The 17,704-nt window shown below is 40.9% G+C and overlaps 1 protein-coding gene across 23 annotated transcripts in view; it reads right to left on the bottom strand.

The window, feature by feature from the left end:
- The window catches only part of LOC147344333 (uncharacterized), a 492,915-nt gene that overhangs the window by 225,868 nt on the left and 249,343 nt on the right, over window positions 1-17,704 (bottom strand). The window contains exon 1 of one of the 23 annotated variants that reach the window (XR_015155773.1): window positions 5,684-5,878. The exons of the other annotated variants lie outside the window; for them this stretch is intronic. The gene's annotated coding sequence lies outside the window, so the exon portion shown is untranslated. Of the gene's footprint in view, window positions 1-5,683; window positions 5,879-17,704 lie in introns of those variants that run through there. 23 annotated transcript variants of the gene reach the window in all.

Below are 17,704 nucleotides of genomic sequence, written 5' to 3' on the forward strand. Positions count from 1 at the left end.
TAATTCTTTTTTAATTAGTTCTTTGGTCATTTGTATCTGCCAAGAAATGTATTTGTTTCTTTTAAGTTGTGGAGATTGTGGACCTATAATAGCTTTACTATCCCATTCTTAGCTTTTAATGCCCATAGAAATTGCAGTGCTGTCCCTTCTCTCATACCTGATAACAGTGATTTGTGTCTTCTTACCATTGTGAATTTTGTTAATCTTTCCAAAGAATCAAAATTTGAATGGATTTTTTCTATTGTTTTTCTGTTCTCTGATCAAATTGTTATTATTTCTTTCTCTCTGTTAGCTTTGGATTTAGCATGCTCGTACTTTTCTGGTTTCTTAAGGTACAAGGTTATATTATTGATTTGAGTCTTTCTTGCCTTTTAATGTAGGTGCATACAGCTATGCATTTTTCCCATCACACACTGCTTTTGCTGCACCCCATAAGACTTGGTAAGTTGTATTTTTTCAATTATTTATTTTTACCTGGAGGATAACTGCCCCACAGTGCTGTGTTGGTCCCTGCCATACACCAACACGAATCAGCCAGGGCATATGCATGTCCCCATCCTCCTAACCCTCCTTCCAACTGACCCATCCCTCTAGGTTGTCTCAGAGCGGCGGATTTGAGTTCCCTGCATCATTCAGCAAATTTCCACCAGCTATCTAGTTTCACATATGGTAATGTATCTGTTTCAAATGGATAAAGAAGTTGTGGTATTTATACACAATGAAATATTACTCAGTCATAAAAAGGAGCCCATTTGAGCCAGTTTTAATGAGGTGGATGAACCTAGAGCCTATTATGCAGAGTGAATTAAGTCAGAAAGAGAAAGACAAGCATCGTTAATTAATGCATATATAAGGAATCTAGAAATACGGTACTGATAAAGCTATCTGCAGGGCAGCAATGGAGATGCAGACAGAGAATGGACTTGTAGGTATGTTGTATTTTAATATCCATTCATCTCTGTTTTCTCATTTCACTTACAATTTCTTTTTTGACAACTGTTTGAGTGTATTGCTTAATTTCTACATACTTATGAATTTTCTAGTCTTCTTTTTATTATTGCTTTCTATTTTCATCTTATTGTGCTCAGAGAAGAAACTTTGTAAGATTTTAAATTTTATTGAGACCTGTCTTTTGATCTAGCAGTTATACTGTCTATCCAGGAGAATGTCTTGTGTGCACTTTACAAAAGGTTGTTGGGAACTGTGCTCCATGTAAGTCAGGCCTAACTTTTAAAATGCTGTTTACATACTTCATTTCTTTACTGATGTACTATCTAGTCGTTCTTTCCCTTATTGAAAGGTTCTTTCAATGGTGGGTTCTTTCCCACCATTGAAAATGGTGTGTTAGAGTTACCAACTGTTATTACAGAACCATTTTAAGCAATTACTAGTAAGGAAGAATTTACTTCTAGTCTTGTGCTGTTTCTACACAGCTTTTATCATTTTTGTTCCTCAATTCCGTTACTGCCCACCTTTCCTTAGACTTCAGAATAGTTGGGTTTGTAACCTCAGATCTCTGATAAGTTCAAGAAAAGTTCTGCTTCTGTGATTTTTTTAGATTATCTAGCTTCTCCTTATTGTTATTTTTTTCTGGTTGCTGACTTTATTATCTGAGTTTTTCTTATTGTTTGGGAATGTGACTCTTTTCAGCTTTTTCTATCCAAGGTGGAATTTTTAAAATGCACGTCTTTCTTTTGAAACGAAATTTTAGTTGTTAATTCAAAGAATTTATTGGTGCTCCCAAGGCCTTCAGATCTAACTACATTCCAATTCCCTTTCATTCACTCACAAATTATATATTTCAGAACATCTCCCCAGTTTCTGTTGCTGTTCTTATACTGGCTGGTAATATTTCCCACTGAGTTCCTACTAAAAATTTTGAGGTTCTTCTATCCTCAGGGTCATGATAAGCCTAATTTCCTTGCCCCTACACTTCCTCCTTCACAGATGCTGATGCTATGTGATTCTTTTCAGGGGTTTGTCTCCATCTGTTTATATCCAGGGCTCATGGAAGAAGCCAAATTATCCAATTTTGCTGTGGATGTCTATAGTTCTTCAGATTGGTTCTTATAGCTATCCTGTTAATGTAATGGAGGGATTCAGGGAGAATTAAAAAGTTATATGACTGCTGCTCTTTTTCCAGCAACTATAGTTACTTTTTATTGTCCCTTAATTCCAATAAAATGGCTCCCATTTTCTGACTGTCTACTCTAGACCAAGCACTTTACATATGTTATTACTAACACTTTTTAAAAACCAATTTTGTGGCAATATTAGTCCTATTTTAGAGATGAAGTAAAACAAGCAGACTCACCTAAGATTCCACACTAGGTAGGAACAGAGTTTAAACTAAATCTTTCAGACAGCAATGACTGCTTTTTCTCTTTAATATATCATATCATTGCTCCACCCAAGAATATCAGTGTAAGTCAAGGCAGTGGCAAAGAGTCAAGGTTAACTTCACAGCTATGACTTGTGCACACAATTTTTCACTGACCTTATAGGTTTACATTCACTCATTCAATCAACAAATATTCGCTGGCTTTATTTCATGTGCCAAGAACTGATATAATGACATATAATGAGTACCATCAGTCAGAACCTCTGCCTTCATGGTATAACATTTAGGACATGTATTCTAGGAGTAACAGAGCCTATTAAGTAGCAGTGAGATAATAAGTATGTTGACTTTAAAGGCAAGAGAGGGAACTTGGGCTGTAGTGATAGAGATACACTGAAGAGGGTAGAATTTAATGGACTCAAAGAGCATAAGAAAGTCCACTTATTGGACTTGGTGTTCAGTGGGGACTTGGGGTAGCGGAAGACGACTAATGTGATCCCTGAAAATACTATAGGATGGAAACTAAGGAATATGATTGATAGACACTAAATTTAACAATACAGACTTTCCTGTAGCTCAAATGGTAAAGAATCTGCCGTGTGATGCAGGAGACCAGGATTTGATCCCTGGGTTGGAAAGTTCCTCTGGAGAAGGGAATGGCAATCCGTTGCAGTATTCTTTTCTGGAGAATTCCATGGACAGAGAAGCCTGGTGGGCTACAGTCCATAAGGTTGCAAAGAGTCAGACATGACTGAGTGACTAACACTCACAAATTTAATAATAGGGAATAAAATTATTTTAAATATTAAAAATCTTGCTTCCAGATTATATGAATAAATAAAATATTTATATACATAAATAAAAAGGGAAGTGGCAAACATTTGGGGTCATAATAGCAGAAGCATAGATGTAAGAATGCTGCAGCCAATTCAGGGGACATAGGAAGTGGGTATGCCCTAGGAGAGTATATGGAAGCGGGTAGGAAGAGAACATGAAGGTTGGTACCATGCAAAATTTGAGTTCCAACAAGGTTACTAGCTTCATGACCTTTGACAAGTGACTTAAACTCTCAAAGCCTGTTTTGTCATCTTTAATATAAGGATAATAATTATCTTTATGCTATGCTATGCTAAGTTGCTTCAGTTGTGTCCAACTCTGCAACCCCATAGACGGCAGCCCACCAGGCTCCTCCGTCCCTGGGATTCTCCAGGCAAGAACACTGGAGTGGGTTGCCATTTCCTTCTCCAATGCATGAAAGCGAAAAGTGAAAGTGACGTCGCTCAGTCATGCCCGACTCTTAGCGATCCCATGGACTGCAGCCTACCAGGCTCCTCCATCCATGGGATTTTCCAGGCAAGAGTGCTGGAGTGGGTGCCATTAGTGTTGTAGTAAAGATGAAATAAGATAAAGTATGCTTGCCACATGCGACATACTCAATGTGTGTTTATGATGTTGGTGTTAGTCTTAGAGATGGGACTGATTCTCAGTTATCAATGCTCAGCCAAAGAACAAGGTATTAGAATTCTTGGGGATGAGAATTGCTAAAGGGGAGACTGTAAATGATCGAGTTGACTCTTTATGAAGGTTAATTTGGCTATATCATCAGAATGGATTAAGTATAGGTCAGAAAGGCAGGGAATAAGGCAAGAAGTTTCTATCTGCAGAAGTTCAGACATGAAAAGTAAAGAGCATAGAGGAAAGACAATAATGTACTTTTTTTTTTCTCTCTCTCCAGTGAGGATGCTCTGCCTTTTTTTCCCCTGGGGTTTTTTCTGGTTGAGCATATACATTGTTATCTCAAGGATATTTTCTCACTGACTCAGAATCAATATCAAATTATTTTTTCTGTCAGTTTTGGAGTTCTTATCCTGTAAAGGATTCAGCTCCAGGCAGTAAAATTGAAATCAAATAAATAGAGATTTAGAACTGATTATCAGATGCTTAGTGTTCTTTCTCAAACCAGTACTATTGGGACTGAAGAGAGAAGTGTAAAGTAGAACTGTGCTTTCCCTAATCGCTTCCTACAGCAGTGTTTGCTTAAGGAGTATAGTCTTATTGAGCTACACTGAAAAGGAGGTGAAAAAGAAGTCACCAGTTTGGAAAACTCAGCATTGGCCACAGGACTGGAAAAGGTCAGTTTTCATTCTAGTCCCAAAGAAGGGCAATGCCAAAGAATGCTCAAAGTACCATACAACTGTCTTTGTCTGTAAATCACAACAAACTGTGGACATTTTTTAAAGAGATGGGACTACCAGACCTTACCTGTTTCCTGAGACACATATGTGGGTCGAGAAGCAACAGTTAGAACCAGGCATGGGACAATTGACTGGTTCAAAATTGGAAAAGGAGTACAACAAGGCTATATATTATCACTTTGCTTATTTAACTTCTATGCAGAGGAGATCATGCAAAATGCCAAGCTGGATGAAATCACAAGCTGGAATCAAGATTGCCAGGAGAATAACCTATCTTAACAACCTAAGATATGCAGATGATACCATTCTAAGGGCAGAAAGTGAAGAGGAACCAAATAATTTCTTGATGAGGGTTAAAGATGAGAGTGAAAAAGCTGGCTTAAAACTCAACATTCAAAAAACTCAGATTATGGCATCTAGTCTCATCACTTCATGCCAAATAAAAGGGAAAAAAGTGGAAGCAGTGACAGATTTTCTTTTCTTGGGTTCCAAAATCATTACAGATGGTGATTGCAGCCATGAAATTAAAAGACACTTGCTTCTTGGAAGAAAAGTTATGACAAACTTAGACAGTATATTAAAAAGCAGAGACATTACTTTGCTGACAAAGGTCTGTATAGTCAAAGCTATGGTTTTTCCAGTAGTCAGGTATGGATGTGAGAGTTGGGCCATAAAGAAGACTGAGCACCTAAGAACCGATGCCTTTGAACTGTGGTGCAGGAGAAGACTTGACAGTTCCTTGGACTGGAAGGAAATTAAATCAGTTAATCCCAAAGGAAATCTACCCTGAATATTCACTGGAAGGACTAATGCTGAAGCTCCAATCCTTTGGCCACCTAATGAGAAGAGCTGACTCATTGGAAAAGACCTTGATACTGGGAAGGACTGAAGGCAAAAGGAGAAGGGAGGGCAGAGGATGATATGCTTAGATAACATTACCGACTCAATGGACATGAATTTGAGCAAACTTTGGGAGATAGTGAAGGACAGAGGAGCCTGGCATGCTGCAGTTCACGGGGTGGCAAAGAGTTGGACATGACTTAGCGACTAAACAACAAGTTTGCTTGAACCAAATAATAAGCACAAACTGGTAAAAGGTGTGGATGGCCCATTTCTACAGCTGAATAGGAAGAGTTAAACATATTACCTTAGGAAGAATAATTCAGCAACAATCTTTCTGCTGCACAGCTCAACAAGATGGCAGTTTTGACTTATTTTCCCATCACCAGGATGATTGCTCTGATATGTTCTCCAGTAGTAAGCATGAGCTTTCACTAAACTGCCAACAAATCATCTACTGGGTAGCACAAGTCTTCTACCTTTTGACCAGAAGTGTATATTTATGAGCTGGAAAACTGAAAAAAAAAATCTGTGTATAGTCAATAGGGCTGGTTTATGTCTAAGAAACTGAATGAAAAATAAACAGCTCACGTCGTACTCTGCTGTAACACTACCCTCAAAAATAGGATTTGATCTGGCTTTCTTAGGACTTGGAGTAGATCTGTGAGAGATTTTTCCAGCTTCATTCTTCGTGCTAATACAAACTTTGACTCTTACCTTAGACCATGATCAAAATAAAAAACATTTTCACTCTGAATCTCAATCAGCTTTTATCCCATCCACTCTTCCAGGGCCAAGCTAACCCCTGTTCATTTAATCTACAAATATTTCTTGAGTGTTGAACCTGAACTAAGGACCTGCTTGCAACTAGAGAAATAACACTTAGTTTGACCCACGGGATGGATCCCTACTTTCACAGGACTGGTGTGAAGCCTGTTAGTCATAGGCAGTTTGTTCTTCATTCATTTATGTTTCTAGTCTTCAGCCAGTCCATTCTGAAGGAGATCAGCCCTGGGATTTCTTTGGAAGGAAAGATGCTAAAGCTGAAACTCCAGTACTTTGGCCACCTCATGCCAAAAGTTGACTCATTGGAAAAGACTCTGATGCTGGGAGGGATTGGGGGCAGGAGGAGAAGGGGACGACAGAGGATGAGATGGCTGGTTGGCATCAGTGACTCGATGGGCGTGAGTCTGAGTGAACTCTGGGAGTTGGTGATGGACAGGGAGGCCTGGCATGCTGCGATTCATGGGTCGCAAAGAGTCAGACATGACTGAGCGACTGAACTGAACTGAACTGAGTCTTCAAAAGTAGGCAGTTCTATACTTTTCCCCTCCTGCAATAGTAGGAACTTGTCTTAGTTTCCAAATATTTTCATACCTAGTCCCAAAGAGAAGCCACTATTGTTATTTTGAATTTCCCATTCCTAATTAACATGGTGATAAAAGTCCAAACACTCTTATAGCTCAACAAAATGTGAGTCTGTAAGGACATCTTATTTACTTAGCAGTACATAGCATTTTAATTTGGAGAGCATTTTGTTAGAACAGTTATTCTTTTAGCTATTGTTTCTATTGTCAGGGGAAAAAAGAATCTCTAAAAACACAAGTTATTGTTGTTCAGTAAGAAAAGGAAGTTTTTGAGGTACTTCTGAATCAGTTGTAAAAAACTATTCTCAGAGTTCATACTATTTTATTCCATATAAAACAATAACAATATTTTTAAAATGAACATTTTGTCAGTACATAGAATAATAAAATCTGCCACAGTGCTCTAAATAGGCAGGCAGAAGAACAGCCCACTCTGGGAAGGAAATGACCTTGCCCTTGTGTCTTAGATTCTGCAGCTGTAGTGCTGGGAGAGAAAAATGTGGAAACAAGAGAGATATAGTAAATACCTCCACCTATGCAGAGCCCAGCTTCGCAGGAGACCTGCAACAACTTGGAACAAACAGAGCTTGTATTCACATTACCCAGCCTTGCTGGCCTCCCAGTTCTGTGGGAGTTGATCTGCATCCCAAGTACTTCTGTTAGAAGACTGAAGCCTGGGAAAAGCAGACACAAAGGAGCAAAAAAGACAGTGAACAAAACATGGTTGCATAAAAGGGAACTCTCCATCCTGCACAGTTTCGAGCTATTGCACTCAATGGGAAGCCCAAGAAAGCTTTGGATTCCTGCTGTAGAACCTTAGCTATAGAAACACCATTTTGCAACAGAGAAAAACAAACCTTCCTCCATATTGTATATTCCACCCTTATCCTCTGTCACCTGTGCTTAGTCATGCTGGATCTGCATCTCTGTAAAAGAATCTTGCCTATAGCCTGAAACAGACATTCCAGTCCCTTCTCAAGACTCTACCTGCCAGGCTGGACCTGTAAGGGTATAACACTTTTCATCCATATGGAGAGAAAAGGCTGTGGAACAGAGAGCAACATTATCTTGTTGGAGGTTTACAGGAACATTGTGACCAGACTTAACATGCACGGCTGTAAGAACAAAGAATTCCTGCACCAAGAAGGGTGCAACAACCAGTCACAGCTATTCCCTGTTAGTTTAAAAGAAGCCTGAATTCCAACTCAGGTAAGATGTTTTTTGGGGGACACTCATCCACTATTTTCTCAGTCTGCTAGCTCTCTGAATAAAGTCACTATTCCTTGCCCCAATACCTCATCTCTAGATGTATTGATCTGTCATGTGGTATGCAGCATAAGCTTGGGTCCAGTGACAGTTTTACCACACTTTGTACAGTCAGAAAAGGCCAACGGCACCTCTCCTTTCTTTGCTGTCTTCTCCTGCAATGTAAGAAGCTAAACAGTCTTTATCATTTTTCTGGATAAGATTTGGTCTGCTTTAAAGCTAAGAAAAGGATAGAGATGTGAGAGATGGTCATGAGGAGGAGGCCACAGGGTTTGCCTTCTCTCTGAAGACAAGAAGCTCCTATTCTTTGGGTCGAGGAGAACATCTATGATGACTTAGCAAACATTCCTAGTGATGTATCCCCTGGTTCCAAAGTCCAGGGGATACAGAAACTCTTTTCAAGTCTTCCCTCACCTGATCTTTGCCAAATAAAAACATGTACAGTGACACACCCCACTAGGGGAAGAGCCTTCCCTTTGTAACTAGAGGCCATGCACACTTGGAGAGGCCATCAACCACCCAAAGGGTGGGGCCACCATCTTGGTTTCAAAAAGCCAAACAGAGTATTTCTGATACCTTAAAGGAAAGACCTCTAGAGCCTTTCTCTACAGAAATGTTGCCATAGAGGATTATTCTCAAGGTGTAAGGTATAAGAGAGTTTGCTTTGCTAAGCTTGGGACTTGCTTGGGACCTGCCACCTCTCTTTTTGTTTCTCCCTTTTGCAGTGGGAATGTTTCCCTTTTAGAATGTTAATGTCTATCCTATGTCTCTTCTACCATTGTATGTTGGGAGCACAGAACTTATCCGGCTTCACAGATTCACAGCTGGAGAGGAATTTTGCCCCCGCATAAATCAAGCCTCAAGTGTCACCCTGATCTAGATGACATTTAGATAACATGTTGAACTTTAGAGTTTTTAATGGAATGAACTTGCATCTGCTGGTATTACATGAGTTTATTCTGCATAAAAGAAGGACCAGGGGTGGAATATTATTGACTGAATGCTTGTGTCACTAAAAATCATATGTGAAGCCCTAATCCCCAGTGTGGCTGTATTTGGACTTGGGGTCTCTATGGAAGTATTTAAAGTGGGGTAGGGGTAGGGTCCTGATCTAATAGGTCACTGTTCTAATAAGAGACACCAGAGAACACTTCACTTCCTGCCCACCCTCCTCTCAGCACACAAGCCAAGGAAAGGCCACGTGATCACACAATGAGGAGGCAGCCATCTGCAACCCAAGGGAAGAGATTTCACCAGCAGTCAAACTTCCTGGCACCTTGATCATGAAAATCTAACCTCCAGAACTTTGCATTTCTATTGTTTAATACACCCAGTCTTGTATTTTGTCATGGCAGCCCAAGCAAACTGGGATAACCACAGCCACTACTGGGAGTACCATGCAGAATTATGTCTCTGAGAAGACAGTTGCTTTCAGCACCATCCATAATGTTGCCTTCAGTGGTTCTCAAACTAGTGCGACTTTTCATGCACCTTCATGTATATGCATGAGAACAAATAAAGGTATCTACCTTTACAAAGAAAGTCCTGATGAAAGAGCATTTCTTTTGTCATATAAAATAGAAATGATCCCAGAAAAGTGGCTAAAACTTTCAACAAATACTAAGGTTTGTACTTGGCTGCACTACCTTCTCAGAAATCTCTTTCCACTTAAACTCTACCCTATATATCCTTTTTCTTTACACACCTTCCAGGCTATCCCTCTTCCTTCATCCGAGGTACATACTACCTTAGATGAATTCCTCATTATCTCTCATCTGGAGAATTGCTGCGGTTTACTATTTAGCCTCTTAGACTTTCCTTGCTTTCAACCTCAGTCCAACTAATCCATTGTTCATTCCAATGAGTAGTTCTTTCTGATTATTTCTCTCCTTTGCACAAAGTCCTCCAATGACTCCACCCTACCAAATAGTGGGTTCCAAACTTGGGGTACTGGCCATTAAGGATGCTTATTAAAATATCCAGTATGAGGTCCTACCTCTGGAAATTCTGAGTCAGTTGGGCAAGTCTATTGTAGAAACCCTGAGGTCCACACTTTGAGAAAACAATCCTAGAGGACAATGTTTAAATTCCTCATCATGGATATTTAATGATCTGACTCCTTATCTCCCAGAGAACATTTCTTGTGCTATCCTCCTCCTCTACCCATTATTATATCATCCAGCTATGCTGAACTGCTTTCAGTTCCCCAAACTTGTCTCGCTATTTTAGAGTTTATGTCTTTGCTCCATCAGCCTTGAAAGCTACCCTTCTTCCAACTTGTCTGCTCGATGAACACCTCTACATCATTCACTGTGTGAAAACATTTATGATGGCCACCTTGTTCTGCAGGAAGAATTGATTTCTCTCTCTTGGCTTCATTCTGTCCTTATGGACTTCTGTCAGAGCTCCCCTCACACCTAATGGCACGTATGTGTTTTCTTAAGAGATTAGAAGTTCCCTGAATTCAGATTCCATGTCTTATTCTTCTTTGGAGCCACACATCTAGCATTGTTGCTGGCACACAGAGAGTGCTCAGTAAATGTATGTGTTAAAGAATGAATGTGAAAGTGATGCAACTTAAGAAATCTGTGTATTCTTCCAAATCAGATTAAAACTGGGAGTCAATTTCCTCTAGCCAATGAGTAATGAAGAAAAACAAAGCCTTAGTTTCATAACACAGAAGGTCATGAGAACTCAGTTCTCAGTAGTATGGGGTACCCCAGTGACCCTCAAACTTTAGTGCCGAGGAGTCTGTCAAATGTAAATTCCTAGGCCAGTCCTCAGAGAGTCTAATTCTGAATGTCTGCAGTAGGGGTCCAGAAAGCCACATATAGAACAAAAGCTTCATGTGGTTCTCACATAGACGATTCCAAGAGCCTAAGACTGTGACTCATAATTGTTATTCCACTGAAAAAAGAAAATCTTGATGCAAACCAACACCCAGGTCCCTACTAGAATTACTATAAACATGCTTAGCTTCGAAGTAAACATACATTTTCTCCTTTTATGACATAAGGGAGGTCATAAACACCGTTCAGAGTTGTCAAGCCCTGTTGTAAAGATGCTAAGTGTTGACTAGGGTAGGGGAAGTTGTAAAGCTCTTGAAGAGTTAGCTGCCCAAGCCAGTGAGCCGGTGCTCTGCTCAAGTTGCTCCTAGTGCAGTGGTCCCCAGACTTTTTGGTACCAGGGACTGGTTTTTGGGGAAGACAATTTTTCAGTGGACCCAGGGGTAGGAGTTAGGGGATGGTTTCAGGATGATTCAAGGGCATTACATTTATTGTGAATTTTATTTCTATTATTATGTCAGCTCCACCTCTCATCATCAGGCCTTAGATCCTGGAGGTTGGGGACCCCTGCTCTAGTACATACACAGGTGTGAGAGGTCTACAAGTTTCCCCCTGTCCTCCAGGAAACAGGAACTCCAGGAAGCATGGGGCCAAGCCAGAGACACTGTGATTTCGTCAAAGACTGGAACTTCATCGGAACCTCTTCCCCACCCCCTAACTATTCCTTGTTGACCTTTGGGAATGAGAAATCTCTCCGTTCCACTGCTAGTCACAATAGGAAATACCACGACGGCTGGTCCTCCTGACATTATCCCGGCCCTTCCGCTTCCAGGCTTAACTAAAAACTAATCTTATGACCAACCTAGATAGTATATTCAAAAGCAGAGACATTACTTTGCCAACAAAGGTCCGTCTAGTCAAGGCTATGGTTTTTCCTGTGGTCATGTATGGATGTGAGAGTTGGACTGTGAAGAAGGTTGAGCACCGAAGAATTGATGCTTTTGAACTGTGGTGTTGGAGAAGACTCTTGAGAGTCCCTTAGACTGCAAGGAGATCCAACCAGTCCATTCTGAAGATCAGCCCTGGGATTTCTTTGGAGGGAATGATGCTGAAGCTGAAACTCCAGTACTTTGGCCACCTCATGCGAAGAGCTGACTCATTGGAAAAGACTCTGATGCTGGGAGGGATTGGGAGCAGGAGGAGAAGGGGATGACAGAGGATGAGATGGCTGGATGGCATCACTGACTCGATGGACATGAGTCAGAGTGAACTCTGGGAGTTTGTGACGGACAGGGAGGCCTGGCGTGCTGCAATTCATGGGGTCGCAAAGAGTCAGACACGACTGAGCGGCTGAACTGAACTGAACTGAATCTTATCAAAACAGGCTGACGTTCTGGGACGCACCCTCTATAGAAGGAGGTGAGGTAAGGTAAAGTGTCTCTGAGTTTTCCAATCTGCAGACAATATCTGGTTTGCTTCCTACACACACCAGTCCTTGCCTGGGTGAACAGTATATAAATCAGGAGGCAGCACTAGGGATAGGGGTAAGAAATTATATTAATGAGACTCATGAGAATCTTTGGGTCCTTCACATCAAACTGAGTAATATTAGTTTAGGGAAACTTGATATGGAGGAAGCTAGGTTCCACCAAAGACGAGAGAGAATGGAGGGCTGGCTTTATAAACTGAAGAACATTTACCAACATTACTCGGTATTTTCAGAACATGCTCTGCCCAGCATTTTTACTCAGATTTAGCAAACAAGTAATATTTAACAACAGTAACTACATTTTATGTGCAAAGTTCTTGATGGAACACAATGCATTTATTGTAAGTTTCACGGCGATTCAGAAATGTAGATCCTATTATTCCCATTTTATAGTTGAGGAAATGCCTTGTCATTTTACTAGAGCTGAAACTAGCATATGCCTATCCAAGGGATACAGCAAGTTATACTTGCTTGAAATTCAAAAATACAAGTAGCATGGGGGATTTTATCATAAGCATGTTTTAAAACAAAGGAAAAAACCATAGGAGTGTCATTGGTCAAAATGTCAAATTCAAAAGAAGAAAAAGATAACTACAGTTAGCGTGGTCAGAGCATGTTTCATTGAGCTGAGGCACAGTATGGTCTGACTGACAAAAAGGATAAGAACCTTAGAATGGACAAGGGTGAAGAAGGCAGAGTGGAGGGAAAGCTCAGGGGCACACTGAGTTGCTCAGTCTGGTAGACAAGAGTCTGTATTAAGAATTCTGGAGAAGTTTAGAGGTGCTAGTGGGTCTGGAAAAAAAGAGACACTTTAGAGTAAGCTGACAGAATCTATGTTTTTCCTTATAGACACTTGGAAAACTTCAAGTTTTTTTGTTTTTGGTTGAATTCAGACAATCAGGTACAGAATGAATTAAGTGGAAGACTTTATTTACAAAGTGATTTTAGTGGCTGAAGGATGAAGCTCTTTGTGGGTGGGAGAAGGAGAGAAATGATGTGGGCGGATGGGCAACACAAAGAAAGAACTGCTTGGACTTGCTCTCAGGATCAGCAAGACCCGGTTTTGAATCCTGCTTTTATCACTCACCTGGCCAGGTGAATACTTACTATATGTCATGCCCTGTGTTAGTCATTCATTCATTGCACAGATACATTCTGAGTGTTTTCTACATGTCAAGCATCATTTTAGGCTTTAGAGATATAGCTACGTAAGACAGAAAATAGCCTGTTCTTTTCTTAATTCTATGAGACAAAAAAAAAAAAAAAAATCATTGTTATCACCATTCTGCAGATAAAAGGATCCAAGTTTCAGAAAGTCAAATAACCACCAAAGGTCATATAAAAGATAAGTGGCAGAGCTGTGAGTCTCTGGATTCTAAAAATCTACGTACCAGGAACTTCCTTGATGATCCAGTGGTTAAGACTCCATGCTTTCAATGCAGAGGATGCAGGTCCAATCCTTGGTCAGGCAACTAAAATCCCACTTGCTGCACAGCACAGCCAAAAGAACAAAATAGAAGCAGGCACCAACCCCAGGCTACCAGAGCAGGGTGCTGGTCCGATCACTTCACGGCAAACAGATGGGGAAACAATGGAAACAGTGAAAGACTTTATTCTCTTAGGCTCCAAAATCATTGCAGATGGTGATTGCAACCATAAAATTAAAAGATGCTTGTTCCTTGGAAGAAAAACTTTGACAAACTTAGACATCTTATTAAAAAGCAGAGACATTACTTTGCCTAACAAAGGTCTGTTTAGTCAAAGTTATGGTTTTTCCAGTAGTCGTGTATGGATGTGAAGTTGGATCATAAAGAAAGCTGAGTGCTGAAGGATTGATGTTTTTGAGCTGTGGTGTTGGAGAAGACTCTTGAGAGTCCCTTGGACTGCAAGGAGATTCAACCAGTCCATTCTAAAGGAAATCAGTCTTGAATATTCATTGGAAGAACTGATGCTGAAATTGAAACTCCAGACCTTTGGCTACCTGATGTGAAGAACTGACTTATTGGAAAATAACTTTATGCTGGAAAGATTAAAGTCAGGAGGAGAAGGGGACAATAGAGGATGAGATGGTTGGATGGCATCACTGACTCGATGGACATGAGTTTGAACAACTTCGGGAGTTGGTGATGGACAGGGAAGCCTCGTGTGCTGCAGTCCCTGGGGTCACAAAGAGTCGGACACGACTGAGTAGCTGAACTGAACCAACACCAGGCTACTCGAGCAGGGTGCAGATAACTCACCTTTCCTGAGTTGCAGTGGTTTCTTCTATAAAATAAGGATATTGAATCTTCTCTTAACATATAGTAGTTTTGTTGACTAGTTTATTCATTCACTATTGGTGGCTAATTAGACTAGAGAGTCTCAAAGAGATTCCCACTGCTCCTTTAAATAAGGTTGACATGACTCCAGGAATATTAGAGAGAGACAGGGCCCTGCTCACATTAAGGATAAGTTCCCTCCCTGTGTTTGGCAAGGGCCACATTTGAAAGAAGCAAAAATGAACAAAGTGTGTTTATTCTCTCTCTTCAACTCAAGTTCTGAAGTCTTCTTGATTTTTCCCAGTAGTCAAGGGGAAAAGAATGATCACTGTACACATTTGTTTTATTCTGCCACTATGAAAATAGTGCCAAGGACACAAGCATATCACTATAATTATGGTTTTGAAGAGTCTGGTAAGAAATAACTTTTTTTAGGTGAGACTCTTAGAAGAAGACAGGTCAGAGGCTTCATGCCTTGGGGAAGTATGTTGAAGTAGTCATCCTAGGTGGGTAATACTACCTTATTAGATTATATATATGAGAAGGTAGCCTGGGGAGGGGCTAGGGAATGGCGCACAATCCCTGCCATTGAGACTTGCGACTGAGCTATCTTTTGTAGAAGGGAAACACAATAAGAAAGAATGCCAACTTAGCCATTTAACCTTGTGGCAAACACCACCCACCAGAACAGGTACAGAAAGAGCCTGTCAACACAGAAGCCACTCCCCATTATTTTTGAGTACAAGAAAAGGAGGGGGTCTTGGATGTGAAAGGGACCTCCATTTGAGGAAGTACATCACTCAGTAAGATGCGTGGAAGATCCCTGTCTCAAGGAAAGCACAAGGGTGTAGAGATCAGAAATCATTCCATGTAATGTTAAAAAAGTATTAAATTCAAATTGCTTAAGCGATTTTTTTATGATTCTGGATTTTTTGCTTGAGATTCAAGGACAGATTTACATATAGCAAAATTTAATGTGTTCCTTGTTTACTGATGCTAGAAGAGAGGTGGCCTTGGCTTCTTATTTAACAGTTCTGAACCTTACTTCTCACTTATAAAATGTGGATAATAATGACACTACTTAATAGGGCTATTATGAGGATTAAACTATATATATATATATATATATATATATATATATATATATATGGCTTCTCAGGTCGCTCAGTGGTAAAGAATCCACCTGTCAATGCAGGAGACATAAGAGACATGGGTTTGATCCCTGAGTCAAGAAGATCCACTGGAGTAGGAATGGCAACCCACTCCAGTATTCTTGCCTGGAAAATTCTATGGACAGAGGAGCCTGGAAGGCCACAGTCCATGGGACCACAGAGATGGACACAACTGAGCAAGTGTGTGTGCACTCATGCGTGTGCGCACACACACACACACACACACACACACACATATGTATCAACAAATCTCGTGGTTGGCCGACAGTGTTCCGTGCTACTAGCAGTCACTGCAGAGATTCCAAGGTGGCTCTGTGGTAAAGAATCCACCTGTCAAAGAAGGAATCACAGATGTGTTTGATCCTTGGGTCAGAAAGATCTCCTGGAGGAGGAAATAGCAACCCACTCCAGTATTCTTGCCTGGAGAAGCCCATGGACAGAGGAGACAAGGGCTATAGTCCATGGGGTTGAAAAGGATCAGACATGACTGAGAGACTGGGCACACACAGCAGACTCTGTGTGACTATGATAGGCTGATGGATGCTGATGGACTGATAGATGCTGTGATAGACTGATGGGCTATACCGACATGCATGCTGCCCTGTAGGGGCTTAAAGTCTACCACACTTCTGTAGCAGTAGTAGCAGTGCATGTGCTAAGTCATGTCAGGCTCTTTGAAACCCCATGGACTGTAGCCCACCAGGTTCCTCTGTCCATGGGATTTCCCAGACAAGTATACCGGAGTGGATTGTTATTTTCTCCATAACTATGACAGAGGAATGTTATAGGCTGTGGTTATCATCCAAGGGAACAATGGTCAACTTAAGCTGGAAGAGCCTGAAAAGCTGTATGAAGCAGGCAGATTGGGCAGTGAGAGAGAAGTACAAGACAAGGAATTTCAGACAGGCAGATCATTGTGTTAAAGGACAGTGCCCAGGCAGGAGTGTCAAGGCTGGAAACGAAGTTGGAGGCTCAGTCATGGAAGCCTCTCAAGTCATCTGGTCCTTCAGTAAATATTCTTAAGTTACTACTGGGTTCCGTGGGAAGTACTCTTAAGAGAACAAAGAAGGAAAGGACTTTGGTTCAAAAGCCATTTACAAATGATCCTTGCCCAGGTGAGTGGGTCATTAGTACCACCGCAGAGGGATACACAATATGGTGGTTACATTTCTGCCCCAGGATGACCAAGGAGGTAAGTTACTTTACCTCTTTGGGGCTCAGCTTCCTCGGCGGTGAGCTGGGGATATTCATTTTTCCCTGCCTACCTCATCTGACAGCAGAAACGAGAGCTGGAAATATTGAGAGGAGGCAAGGCTGGGAAGGCCCCAGGAGAACTGTAAAGTACCAGTGACACAGAAGATTGTGAGAAAATGATGAAGATGTTGACATGCATGATGATAAAGTAGCTGGAGAAGATGGTGGTAAATAAGATGAAAACAGTGTGGATCATCATAACGATTCATCATGGTTCATTCAATCGCTGAACAAGTATGTGTTGAGAGCTGACCATCTGTGAGGCACTGCATTAGCATCATGTGTACAAAAATAGACCAAACAAAGTTGCTGCATTATTTTATATGGGGAGGAACACTAGAAATATGTGAATAGTCATGTAATTATTAAAGGTTAGGCTAGTAAGAAGAAAAGTAGAGTGAAGCGACAGGAGATGATGAGAGGTGGTGATGACATTAGTGAGAGTGATACTTTAACAGCTGAAATCTCCCAGCAACATCCAAAGCCTGTGGAAGATTTCATTCAATTCAGTGAGACAGGTTATGGGGGGCCCCTCTGCATTTTTCTTCCCTGGTCCAATCTTTGTCACTCTAGGTGGTACACAGTGGTACACGTGTGGAGCTGTGGCATTTATGTAGGCTCTGAGTTGGGTGCCTGGAGGCTGACATGCAGAAGAAAAGAGCTTACTTATGGTTGAGATTTCTCTAAGCCTATTCTGAGCCCAGATGACCAAACAGTCTAGGTAAAGAAATACTCT

The sequence above is a fragment of the Bos grunniens genome, chromosome 26 (assembly GCF_055505025.1).
Source record: "Bos grunniens cultivar Pamir isolate PY7600 chromosome 26, Bosgru_T2T1.0, whole genome shotgun sequence".
Lineage (NCBI taxonomy): Eukaryota > Metazoa > Chordata > Mammalia > Artiodactyla > Bovidae > Bos > Bos grunniens.